The sequence below is a fragment of the Schistocerca serialis genome, chromosome 9 (genome assembly GCF_023864345.2).
Source record: "Schistocerca serialis cubense isolate TAMUIC-IGC-003099 chromosome 9, iqSchSeri2.2, whole genome shotgun sequence".
Lineage (NCBI taxonomy): Eukaryota > Metazoa > Arthropoda > Insecta > Orthoptera > Acrididae > Schistocerca > Schistocerca serialis.
In genome coordinates, this window is record NC_064646.1 from 535,174,430 (window position 1) to 535,188,157 (window position 13,728).

The following is a 13,728-nucleotide window of genomic DNA, read 5'->3' on the forward strand; positions in this document are numbered from 1 at the left end:
ACTTAAGTCGGCAATCCCTAATGTATTCAATCCCGATGCAATTTCTGTGTTTCATGGTCAATGTGAAGGTCCAACGGATACAGTAAACCTGCACTGCTGCATCGGTATGTAATACTGGTCTCCAAGGAGCCGCTCGAAGCACAAACGCTTCGAAGATTCACTGTTCTTGTACTTAAGTCGGCATTGTGCCTTATGTATTCAATCCCGATGCAATTTCTGTGTTTCATGGTCAATGTGAAGGTCCAAGGGATACAGTAAACCTGCACTGGTGCATCGGAATCTAATACTCGTCTCCAAGGAGCCACTCAAAGCACAAATTCTTAGAAGATTCACTCTTCTTGTACTTAAGTAGGCATTGTTCCCTTTGTATTCAATCCCGATTTTATTTCTGTGTTTCATGGTCAATTTGGAGGTCCAAGGGATACTGTAAACCTGCACTGGTGCATCGGAATTTAAGACTGGTCTCCCAGGAGCCGCTCAAATCACAAACTATTAGAATAATAACCCTTCTTGTACTTAAGTCAACATTGTTTTTTTTGTATTGGTCCCCATGCAATTTCTGTGTTTCATGGTCAATGTGAAGGTCCAAGGGATACAGTAAACCAGTACTGGTGCATCGGAATCTAATACTGGTCTCCCAGGAGCCGCTCAAATCACAAACTCTTAGATGATTAACTCTCCTTGTACTTAAGTCGGCAATCCCTAATGTATTCAATCCCGATGCAATTTCTGTGTTTCATGGTCAATGTGAAGGTCCAACGGATACAGTAAACCTGCACTGCTGCATCGGTATGTAATACTGGTCTCCAAGGAGCCGCTCGAAGCACAAACGCTTCGAAGATTCACTGTTCTTGTACTTAAGTCGGCATTGTCCCTTTTGTATTCAATCCCGATGCAATTTCCGTGTTTCTTTGTCAATGTGAAGGTCCAAGGGATACAGTAAACCTGCACTGGTGCATCGGAATCTAATTCTGGTCTCCCAGGAGCCGCTCAAAACACAAACTCTTAGAATATTAACTCTTCTTGTACTTAAGTCGGCATTGTCCCATTGTATTCAAGCCCGATGCAATATATGTGACTTATGGTCAATGTGAAGGTTCAAGCGATACAGTAAATCTGCACCGGTGTATCGGAATCTAACACTGGTCTCCCAGGAGCCGCTCAGAGCACAAACTCTTAGAAAATTCACTCTTCTTGTACTTAAGTCGGCATTGTCCACTTGTATCCAATCCCGATGCAATTTCTGTGTTTCATGGTCAATGTGAAGGTCCAAGGGATGCAGTGAACCAGCATTGGTTCATCTGAATCTAATACTGATCTCCGATGAGCCGCTCAAACCACAAACCATTAGAAGATTCACTCTTATTGTACTTAAGTCGGCATTGGCATTTTGTGTTCAATCCCGATGCAATTTCTGGGTTTCATGGTCAATGTGATGGTCCTAGGGGTACAGTAAACCTGCACTTGTGCATCGGCATCTACTACTGGTCTCCCAGGAGGCGCTCAAAGCACAAACCCTTAGAAGATTCACTCTCCTTGCACTTATGTCGCCTTTGTCCCTTATTTATTCAATGCTGATGCAATTTCTGTGTTTCATGGTCAGTGTGAACGTCCAAGGGATACAGTAAACCTGCACAGGTGCATCTGAATCTAATACTAGTCTCCCAGGATCCGCTGAAAGCACAAACTCGTAGAAGATTCACTCACCTTGTACTTAAGGCGACAATGTCCCATTTGTATTCAATCCCGATGCATTTTCTGTGTTTCATTTTCAATGTGAAGTTCCAAGGGATACAGTAAACCAGCACTGGTGGATCGAAATCTAATACTGGTCTCCCAGGAGCCGCTCAAACCACAAACTTTTAGGAGATTCATTCTTCTTGCACTTAAGTCGGCATTGTCCCTTTTGTATTCAATCCCGAAAGCAATTTCTGTGTTTGATGGTCAGTGTGAAGATCCAAGGGATACAGTAAACCTGCACAGGTGCATCGGAATCTAATACTGGCCACCCAGCAGCTACTCATAGCTCAAACTCTTAGAAGATTCACTCTTCTTGGACTTAAGTCGGCAATGTCCCTTATGTATTCTATCCCGATGCAATTTCTGTGTTTCATGGTCAATGTGATGGTCCAAGTGATACAGTAAGCCGGCACTGGTGCATCGTTAACTAATACTGGACTCCGCGGGGTCGCTCAAAGCACAAACGTTTAGAAAATTCACTCTTCTTGCACTTAAGTTTTCTTTGTGCATTTTGTATTCAATCCCGATGCAATTTCTGTGTTTCATGGTCAATGTGAAGTTCCAAGGGATAGAGTACACCTGCACTGGTGCATCGGAATCTAATACTGGTCTCCGAGGACTCCCTCAAAGCACAAACCCTTAGAAGATGCACTCTCCTAGTACTTAAGTCGGCATTGTCCCCTTTGAATTCAATCCCGATGCAATTTCTGTTTCGTGGTCAGTGTGAAGGTCCAAGGGATACAGTAAACGTGCACAGGTGCATCGGAATCTAATGCTGGACACCCAGGAGCCGCTTAAATCTCAAACTCTTTGAAGATGAACTCTTCTCGTACTTAAGTCGGCATTGTCCCTTATGTATTCTATCCTGATGCAAATTCTGTGTTTCATAGTCAATGTGAAGGTCCAAGGGATACAGTAAACATGCACTGGTGCATCTGAATATAATACTGGTCTCCGAGGATCCGCTCAAAGCACAAACTCTTAGAAAATTCACTCGTCTTGTACTTAAGTTGGCATTGTGCATGTTGTATTTAATCCCGATGCAATTTCTGTTTTTCATGGACAATGTGAAGGTCCAAGGGATACAGTAAACCTGCAGTGGTGCATCGATAACTTATACTGGTCTCCCAGGAGCCGCTCAAAGCACAGACTCTTAGAAGATTCACTCTTCTTGTATTTAAGTCGGCATTGTCCCTCTTGTATTCAATCCCGATGCGATTTCTATATATCATGGTCAATGTGAAGGTCCAAGGGATGCAGTAAGCCTGCACTTGTGCATCGGAATCTAATACTGGTCTCCCAGGAGCCGCTCAGAACAGAAACTCTTCAAAGATTCACTCTTCTTGTACTTAAGTCGGCATTGTGCATTTTGTGTTCAATCCCGATGCAATTTCTGTGCTTCATGGTCAATCTGAAGGTCCAAGTGATACAGTAAACCTGCACTGGTGCATCAGAATCCTATACTGTTCTCCCAGGAGCCGCACAAAACAGAAACTCGTAGAAGATTCACTCTTTTTGTACATAAGGCGACATTGCGCACTTGTATTCAATCCCGAGGCAATTTCTGTGTTTCATGGTCAATGTGAAGGTCCAAGGGATACAGTAAACTTGCACTTGTGCATCGGAATCTAATACTGGTCTCCCAGGAGCCGCTCAAAGCACAAACCCTTAGAAGATTCACTCTACTTGTACTTAAGTAGGCATTGTTCCTTATGTATTCCATCCCGATGCAATTTTTGCGTTTCATGGTCAATGTGAAGGTGCAAGGGATACAGTAAATCTGCACTGGTGCATCTGAATCTAATACTGGTCTCCCAGGAGCCGCTGAGATCAGAAGCTCTTAGAAGATTCACTCTTCTTGTACTTAAGTCGGCATTGTGCATTTTGTGTTCAATCCCGATGCAATTTCTGTGTTTCATGGTCAATGTGAAGGTCCAAGGGATGCAGTAAACATGCACTGGAGCATCGGAATTTAGAATGGGTCTCCCAGGAGCCTCTCAAAACACAAACTCTTAGAATATTAACTCTTCGTGTACTTAAGACGGCATTGTGACTTTTGTATTCAATCCCGATGCAATTTCTGTGTTTCATGGTCAATGTGATGTCCAAGGGATACAGTAAACCTGCACTGGTGCATCGGAAACTAATACTGGTATCCAAGGACCCGCTCAAAGCACAAACTCTTAGAAGATTCACTCTTCTTGTATTTAAGTCGACATTGTCCCTTTTGTATTCAATCCCGATGCGATTTCTGTGTTTCATGGTCAATGTGAAGGTCCAAGGGATGCAGTAAACCTACACTGATGCATCGGAACCTAATACTGGTCCTCCATGAGCCGCTCAAACCACAAACCTTTAGAAGATTCACTCTGCTTGTACTTAAGTCGGCACTGGCAATTTGTATTCAGTCCAGATGCGATTTCTTTGTTTCATGGTCAATGTGAAGGTCCGAGGGATACAGTAAACCTGCACTGGTGCATCGGAATCTAATACTGGTCTCCCAGGAGCCGCTCAAAGCACAACCTCCTAGAAAGTTCACTTTTCTTGCACTTAAGTGGGCGTTGTGCATTTTGTATCCAATCCCGATGCAATTTCTGTGTTTCATGGTCAATGTGAAGTTCCAAGGGATACAGTAAACTTGCACTTGTGCATCGGAATCTAATACTGGTCTCCCAGGAGCCGCTCAAAGCACAAACCCTTAGAAGATTCACTCTACTTGTACTTATGTCAGCATTGTACTTTTAGTATTTATTCGCGATGCAATATCTGTGCTTCATGGTCAGTGTGAACGTCCAAGGGATACAGTAAACCTGCACTGGTGCAACGGAATCTAATACTGGACACCCAGGTGCCGCTCTAACTCAAACTCTGAAAGGAATCGCTCTTCTTGTACTTCAGTCGGCATTGTACCTTATTTATTCCAACCCGTTGCTATTTCTGTGTTACATGGTCAATGTGAAGGTCCAAGGGAGACAGTAAACCTGCACCTGTGCATCGGGATCTAATACTGGTCTCCCAGGAGACGCTGAAAGCACAAACTCGTAGAAGATCCACTCTTCTTGTACTTAATTCGGCACTGTCCCTTTTGGATTCAATCCCGATCAAATTTCTGTGTTTCATGGGCAGTGTGAAGGTCCAAGGGATACAGTAAACCTGCACAGGTGCATCGGAATCTAATACTGGTCTCCGATGAGCCACTCAAAGCACAAACTGTTAGAAGACTTACTCTTCTTGCACTTAAGTTGGCATTGTGCATTTCGTATTCAATCCCGATGCAATATCTGTATCTCATGCTCAATGTGAAGGTCCAAGGGATTCAGTAAACCTGCACTTGTGCATCGGAATCTAATACTGGTCTCCCAGGAGCCGCACAAAGCACAACCCCTTAGAAGATTCACTCTTCTTGTACTTAAGTCGGCATTGACCCTTTGGAATTCAATCCCGACGCAATTTCATTGTTTCATGATCAGTGTGAACGTTCAAGGGATACGGTAAACCTGCACAGCTGCATCGGAATCTAATACTGGACCCCCGGGAGCCGCTCAAAGCTCAAACTCTTAGAAGATTCACTCTTCTTGCACAGAAGTCGGCATTGACCCTTATGTATTCCATCCTGATGCAATTTCTGTGTGTCATGGTCAAGTGAACGGCCAAGGGATACAGTAAACCTGCACTGGTGGATCGGAATCTAATACTGGTCTCCCTGGAGCCGCTCAAAACACAAACTCGTAGAAGATTCACTCTTTTTGTACATAAGGCGACATTGCCCACTTGTATTAAATCCCGAGGCAATTTCTGTGTTTCCTGGTCAATGTGAAGGTCCAAGGGATACAGTAAACCAGCACTGGTGCATCGGAATCTAATACTGGTCTCCCAGGAGCCGCTAATGGCACAAAATCTTAGGAGATTCACTCTTCTTGTACTTAAGTCGTCATTGTTCCTTATGTATTCCATCCGGATGCAATTTCTGCGTGTCATGATCAATATGAAGGTCCAAGGGATACAGTAAACCTGCACTGGTGCATCTGAATCTATTACTGGTCTCCCAAGAGCCGCTCAAAGCACAAACTCTTAGAAGATTCACTGTTCTTGTACTTAAGTCGGCAATGAGCATTATGTATTCAATCCCGATGCAATTTCTGTGTTTCATGGTCAATGTGAAGGGCCAAGGGATACAGTAAACCTGCACTGGTGCATCAGAATCTAATACTGGTCTCCCAGGAGCCGCTCAAACCCCAAATCCTTAGAGGATTCACTCTTCTTGTACTTAAGTCGGCATTATCCGATTTGTATTCAATCCCGATCCATATTCTGTGTTTTATGGTCAGTGTGAAGGTCCAAGGGATACAGTAAACCGGCACAGGTGCATCGGAATCTAATACTGGTCTCCCATGAGCCGCTCAAAGCACAAACTGCTAGAAGACTCACTCTTCATGCACTTAAGTTGGCGTTGCACAAACTGTTAGGAGACTCACTTTTCCTGCACTTAAGTTGGCATTGTGCATTTCGTATTCAGTCTCGATGCAATATCTGTATATCATTGCCAATGTGAAGGTCCAAGGGATTCAGTAAACCTGCACCGGTGCATCGGAATCTAATACTGGTCTCCGAGGAGCTGCTCAAAGCACAAACTCTTAGAAAATAAACAGTTCTTGTACTTAAGTTGGCATTGTGCATTTTGTATTCAATCCCGATGCAATTTCTGTGATTCATGGTCAATGTGAAGGTCCTAGGGATACAGTAAGTCTGCACTGGTGCATCGGAAACTAATACTGGTGTCCCAGGAGCCGCTCCAGCACAAACTCAGAAGTGATTCACTCTTCTTGTACTTATGTCGGCCTTGTCCCTTTTGTATTCAATCCCGATGCAATATCTGTGTTTCGTGATCAATGTGATGGACCATGCGATACAGTAAACCTGCGCTTGTGCATCCAAACCTAATACTGGACTCCCAGGAGCCACTCAAAAGCAGAAACTCTTAGAAGACTCACTCCTCATGTACTTAAGTCAAGATTCACTCATTTGTATGCAATCCCGATGCAATTTCTGTGTTTCATGTTCAATGTGAAGGTCCAAGCGATACAGTAAACCTGCACTGGTGCATCAGAATCCAACTCTGGTCTCCCAGGAGCAGCTCAAACCACTAACTCTTAGAAAATTCACTCTTCTTATACATAAGTCGGCATTCTCCATTTTGTATTCAATCCCGATGCAATTTCTGTGTTTCATGGTCAATGTGAAGGTGCAAGGGATACAGTAAACCTGCAATGGTGCAACCGAATCTAATACTGGTCTCCCAGGAGCCGCTGAGAGCAGAAACTCTTAGAAGATTCACTCTTCTTGTACTTAAGTCGGCATTGTGCATTTTGTGTACAATCCCGATGCAATTTCTGTATCTCATAGTCAATGTGAAGGTCCAAGGGATACAGTAAACCGGCACTGGTGCATCTGAATCTAATACTGGTCTCCCAAGAGCCGCTCAAAGCACAAACTCTAGAAGATTCACTGTTCTTGTACTTAAGTCGGCATTGAGCATTATGTATTCAATCCCGATGCAATTTCTGTGTTTCATGGTCAATGTGAAGGGCCAAGGGATACAGTAAATCTGCACTGGTGCATCGGAATCTAATACTGGTCTCCCAGGAGCCGCTCAAACGACAAACCCTTAGAGGGTTCACTCTTCTTGTACTTAAGTCGGCATTGTCTGATTTGTATTCAATACCGATCCATATTGTGTGTTTTATGGTCAGTGTGAAGGTCCAAGGGATACAGTCAACCTGCACTGGTGCATCGGAATCTAATACTGGTCTCCCATGAGCCGCTCAAAGCACAAACTTTTAGAAGACTCACTCTTCTTGCACTTAAGTTGGCATTGTGCATTTCGTATTTAGTCTCAATGCAATATCTGTATCTCATGGTCAATGTGAAGGTCCAAGGGATTCAGTAAACCTGCACTGGTGCATCGGAATCTAATACTGGTCTCCCATGAGCCGCTCAAAGCACAAACTTTTAGAAGACTCACTCTTCTTGCACTTAAGTTGGCATTGTGCATTTCGTATTCAATCCCGATGCAATATCTGTATCTCATGGTCAATGTGAAGGTCCAAGGGATTCAGTAAACCTGCACTTGTGCATCGGAATCCAATACTGGTCTTCCAGGAGCCACACAAAGCAGAAACCCTTAGAAGATTCACTCTTCTTGTACTTAAGTCGGCATTGACCCTTTTGTATTCAATCCCGATGCAATTTCTTTGTTTCATGGTCAGTGTGAACGTAAAGGGATACAGTAAACCTGCACAGCTGCATCGGAATTTAATACTGGACACCCAGGAGCCGCTCAAATCTCAAGCTGTTAGAAGATTCACTCTTCTTGTACTTAAGTCTGCATTGGACCTTATGTATTCCATAACGATGCAATTTTTGTGTGTCATGGTCAAGTCAAGGGCCAAGGGATACATGAAACCTGCACTGGAGCATCGGAATCTGATACTGGTCTCCCAGGAGCCGCTCACGGCACAAACTCTTAGAAGATTCACCCTTCGTGTTCTTAAGTCTGCATTGTTCCTTGTGTATTCCATCCCGATGCAATTTCTGCGTTTCATGGTCAATATGAAGGTCCAAGGGATACCGTAAATGTGCACTGGTGCATCGGAATCTAATACTGGTCTCCGAGGAGCCGCTCAAAGCACAAACTCCTAGAAAATACACAGTTCTTGTACTTAAGTTGGCATTGTGCATTTTGTATTCAATCCCGATGCAAATTCTGTGTTTCATGGTCAATGTGAAGGACCAAGGGATACAGTAAGTCTGCACTGGTGCATCGGAAACTAATACTGGTATCCAAGGACCCACTCAAAGCACAAACTCTTAGAAGATTCACTCTTCTTGTATTTAAGTCGACATTGTCCCTTTTGTATTCAATCCCGATGCGATTTCTGTGTTTCATGGTCAATGTGAAGGTCCAAGGGATGCAGTAAACCTACACTGATGCATCGGAACCTAATACTTTTCCTCCATGAGCCGCTCAAACCACAAACCTTTAGAAGATTCACTCTGCTTGTACTTAAGTCGGCATTGGCAATTTGTATTCAATCCCGATGCGATTTCTTTGTTTCATGGTCAATGTGAAGGTCCGAGGGATACAGTAAACCTGCACTGGTGCATCGGAATCTAATACTGGTCTCCCAGGAGCCGCTCATAGCACAACCTCCTAGAAAGTTCACTTTTCTTGCACTTAAGTGGGCGTTGTGCATTTTGTATCCAATCCCGATGCAATTTCTGTGTTTCATGGTCAATGTGAAGTTCCAAGGGATACAGTAAAATTGCACTTGTGCATCGGAATCTAATACTGGTCTCCCAGGAGCCGCTCAAAGCACAAACCCTTAGAAGATTCACTCTACTTGTACTTATGTCAGCATTGTACTTTTAGTATTTATTCGCGATGCAATATCTGTGCTTCATGGTCAGTGTGAACGTCCAAGGGATACAGTAAACCTGCACTGGTGCAACGGAATCTAATACTGGACACCCAGGAGCCGCTCAAAGCTCAAACTCTTAAAGGAATCGCTCTTCTTGTACTTAAGTCGGCATTGTATCTTATTTATTCCATCCTGTTGCTATTTCTGTGTTACATGGTCAATGTGAAGGTCCAAGGGAGACAGTAAACCTGCACCTGTGCATCGGGATCTAATACTGGTCTCCCAGGAGACGCTGAAAGCACAAACTCGTAGAAGATTCACTCTTCTTGTACTTAAGTCGGCACTGTCCCTTTTGTATTCAATCCCGATCAAATTTCTGTGTTTCATGGGCAGTGTGAAGGTCCAAGGGATACAGTAAACCTGCACAGGTGCATCGGAATCTAATACTGGTCTCCCATGAGCCACTCAAAGCACAAACTGTTAGAAGACTTACTCTTCTTGCACTTAAGTTGGCATTGTGCATTTCGTATTCAATCCCGATGCAATATCTGTATCTCATGCTCAATGTGTAGGTCCAAGGGATTCAGTAAACCTGCACTTGTGCATCGGAATCTAATACTGGTCTCCCAGGAGCCGCACAAAGCACAAACCCTTAGAAGATTCACTCTTCTTGTACGTAAGTCGGCATTGACCCTTTTGTATTCAATCCCGACGCAATTTCATTGTTTCATGATCAGTGTGAATGTTCAAGGGATACGGTAAACCTGCACAGCTGCATCGGAAACTAATACTGGACCCCCGGGAGCCGCTCAAAGCTCAAACTCTTAGAAGATTCACTCTTCTTGCACAGAAGTCGGCATTGACCCTTATGTATTCCATCCTGATGCAATTTCTGTGTGTCATGGTCAAGTGAACGGCCAAGGGATACAGTAAACCTGCACTGGTGGATCGGAATCTAATACTGGTCTCCCAGGAGCCGCTCAAAACACAAACTCGTAGAAGATTCACTCTTTTTGTACATAAGGCGACATTGCCCACTTGTATTAAATCCCGAGGCAATTTCTGTGTTTCCTGGTCAATGTGAAGGTCCAAGGGATACATTAAACCAGCACTGGTGCATCGGAATCTAATACTGGTCTCCCAGGAGCCGCTCATGGCACAAAATCTTAGGAGATTCACTCTTCTTGTACTTAAGTCGTCATTTTTCCTTATGTATTCCATCCGGATGCAATTTCTGCGTTTCATGATCAATATGAAGGTCCAAGGGATACTGTAAACCTGCACTGGTGCATCGGAATCTAATACTGGTCTCCGAGGAGCTGCTCATAGCACAAACTCTTAGAAAATACAGAGTTCTTGTACTTAAGTTGGCATTGTGCATTTTGTATTCAATCCCGATGCAATTTCTGTGTTTCATGGTCAATGTGAAGGTCCAAGGGATACAGTAAGTCTGCACTGGTGCATCGGAAACTAATACTGGTCTCCCAGGAGCCGCTCAAAGCACAAACTCTGAAGAGATTCACTCTTCTTGTACTTAAGTTGGCATTGTCCCTTTTGTATTCAATCCCGATGCAATATGTGTGTTTCGTGATCAATGTGATGGACCAAGCGGTACAGTAACCCTGCGCTTGTGCATCCGAACGTAATACTGGTCTCCCAGGAGCCACTCAAAAGCAGAAAGTCTTAGAAGACTCACTCCTCATGTACTTAAGTCAACATTCCCTCTTTTGTATGCAATCCTGATGCAATTTCTGAGTTTCATGATCAATGTGAAGGTCCAAGCGATACAGTAAACCTGAACTGGTGCATCAGAATCTAACTCTGGTCTCCCAGGAGCCGCTTAAACCACTAACTCTTAGAAAATTCACTCTCCTTGTACTTAAGTCGGCATTCTCCATTTTGTATTCAATCCCGATGCAATTTCTGTGTTTCATGGTCAATGTGAAGGTGCAAGGGATACAGTAAACCTGCAATGATGCAACCGAATCTAATACTGGTCTTCCAGGAGCCCCTCAGAGCAGAAACTCTTAGAAGATTCACTCTTCTTGTACTTATGTCGGCATTGTGCATTTTGTTTACAATCCCGATGCAATTTCTGAATCTCATACTCAATGTGAAGGTCCAAGGGATACAGTAAACCTGCACAGCTGCATCGGAATCTAATACTGGGGACCCAGGAGCCGCTCAAAGCTCAAGCTCTTAGAAGATTCACTCTTCTTGTACTTAAGTCTGCATTGGACCTTATGTATTCCATAACGATGCAATTTTTGTGTGTCATGGTCAAGTCAAGGGCCAAGGGATACATGAAACCTGCACTGGTGCATCGGAATCTAATACTGGTCTCCCAGGAGACGCTCAAGGCACAAACTCTTAGAAGATTCACTCTTCTTGTTCTTAAGTCTGCATTGTTCCTTGTGTATTCCATCCCGATGCAATTTCTGCGTTTCATGGTCAATATGAAGGTCCAAGGGATACCGTAAATCTGCACTGGTGCATCGGAATCTAATACTGGTCTCCGAGGAGCCGTTCAAAGCACAAACCCCTAGAAAATACACAGTTCTTGTACTTAAGTTGGCATTGTGCATTTTGTATTCAATCCCGATGCAAAATCTGTGTTTCATGGTCAATGTGAAGGACCAAGGGATACAGTAAGTCTGCACTGGTGCATCGGAAACTAATACTGGTGTCCCAGGAGCCGCTCAAAGCACAAACTCTGAAGAGATTCACTCTTCTTGTACTTAAGTCGGCATTGTCCCTTTTGTATTCAATCCCGATGCAATATCTGTGTTTCGTGATCAATGTGATGGAAAAGACAAACTCGTAGAAGATTCACTCTTTTTGTACATAAGGCGACATTGCCCACCTGTATTCAATACCGAGGCAATTTCTGTGTTTCCTGGTCAATGTGAAGGTCCAAGGGATACAGTAAACCAGCACTGGTGCATCGGAATCTAATACTGGTCTCCCAGGAGCCGCTCAAGGCACAAACTTATGTATTCCATCCCGATGCGGTTTCTGCGTTTCATGATCAATATGAAGGTCCAAGGGATACAGTAAACCTGGACTGGTGCATCGGAATCTAATACTGGTCTCCGAGGAGCTGCTCAAAGCACAAACTCTTAGAAAATAAACAGTTCTTGTACTTAAGTTGGCATTTTGCATTTTGTATTCAATCCCGATTCAATTTCTGTGATTCATGGTCAATGTGAAGGTCCCAGGGATACAGTAAGTCTGCACAGGTGCATCGGAAACTAATACTGGTGTCCCAGGAGCCGCTCAAACCACAAACTCTGAAGAGATTCAGTCTTCTTGTACGTTGGTCGGCATTGTCCCTTTTGTATTCAATCCCGATGCAATATCTGTGTTTCGTGATCAATGTGATGGACCATGCGATACAGTAAACCTGCGCTTGTTCATCCAAACCTAATACTGGTCTCCCAGGAGCCACTCAAAAGCAGAAACTCTTAGAAGACTCGCTCCTCATGTACTTAAGTCAACATTCACTCGTTTGTATGCAATCATGATGCAATTTCTGTGTTTCATGATCAATGTGAAAGTCCAAGCGAGACAGTAAACCTGCACTGGCGCATCAGAATCTAACTCTGGTCTCCCAGGAGCAGCTCAAACCATTAACTCTTAGAAAATTCACTCTTCTTGCACATAAGTCGGCATTCTCCATTTTGTATTCAATCCCGATGCAATTTCTGTGTTTCATGGTCAATGTGAAGGTGCAAGGGATACAGTAAACCTGTAATGGTGCAACCGAATCTAATACTGGTCTCCCAGGAGCCGCTCAGAGCACAAACTCTTAGAAGATTCACTCTTCTTGTACTTAAGTCGGCATTGTGCATTTTGTGTTCAATCCCGATGCAATTTCTGTATCTCAAGGTCAATGTGAAGGTCCAAGGGATACAGTAAACCGGCACAGGTGCATCTGAATCTAATACTGGTCTCCCAAGAGCCGCTCAAAGCTCAAACTCTTAGAAGATTCACTGTTCTTGTACTTAAGTCGGCATTGAGCATTATGTATTCAATCCCGATGCAATTTCTGTGTTTCATGGTCAATGTGAAGGGCCAAGGGATACAGTAAATCTGCACTGGTGCATCGGAATCTAATACTGGTCTCCCAGGAGCCGCTCAAACCACAAACCCTTAGAAGATTCACTCTTCTTGTACTTAAGTCGGCATTGTCCGATTTGTATTCAATCCCGATCCATATTCTGTGTTTTATGGTCAGTGTGAAGGTCCAAGGGATACAGTCAACCTGCACAGGTGCATCGGAATCTAATACTGGTCTCCCATGAGCCGCTCAAAGCACAAACTGTTAGAAGACTTACTCTTCATGCACTTAAGTTGGCATTGTGCATTTCGTATTCAATCCCGATGCAATATCTGCATCTCATGGTCAATGTGAATGTCCAAGGGATTCAGTAAACCTGCACTGGTGCATCGGAATCTAATACTGGTCTCCCAGGAGACGCTCAATGCACAAACTCTTAGAAGATTCACACTTCTTGTTCTTAAGTCTGCATTGTTCCTTGTGTATTCCATCTCGATGCAATTTCTGCGT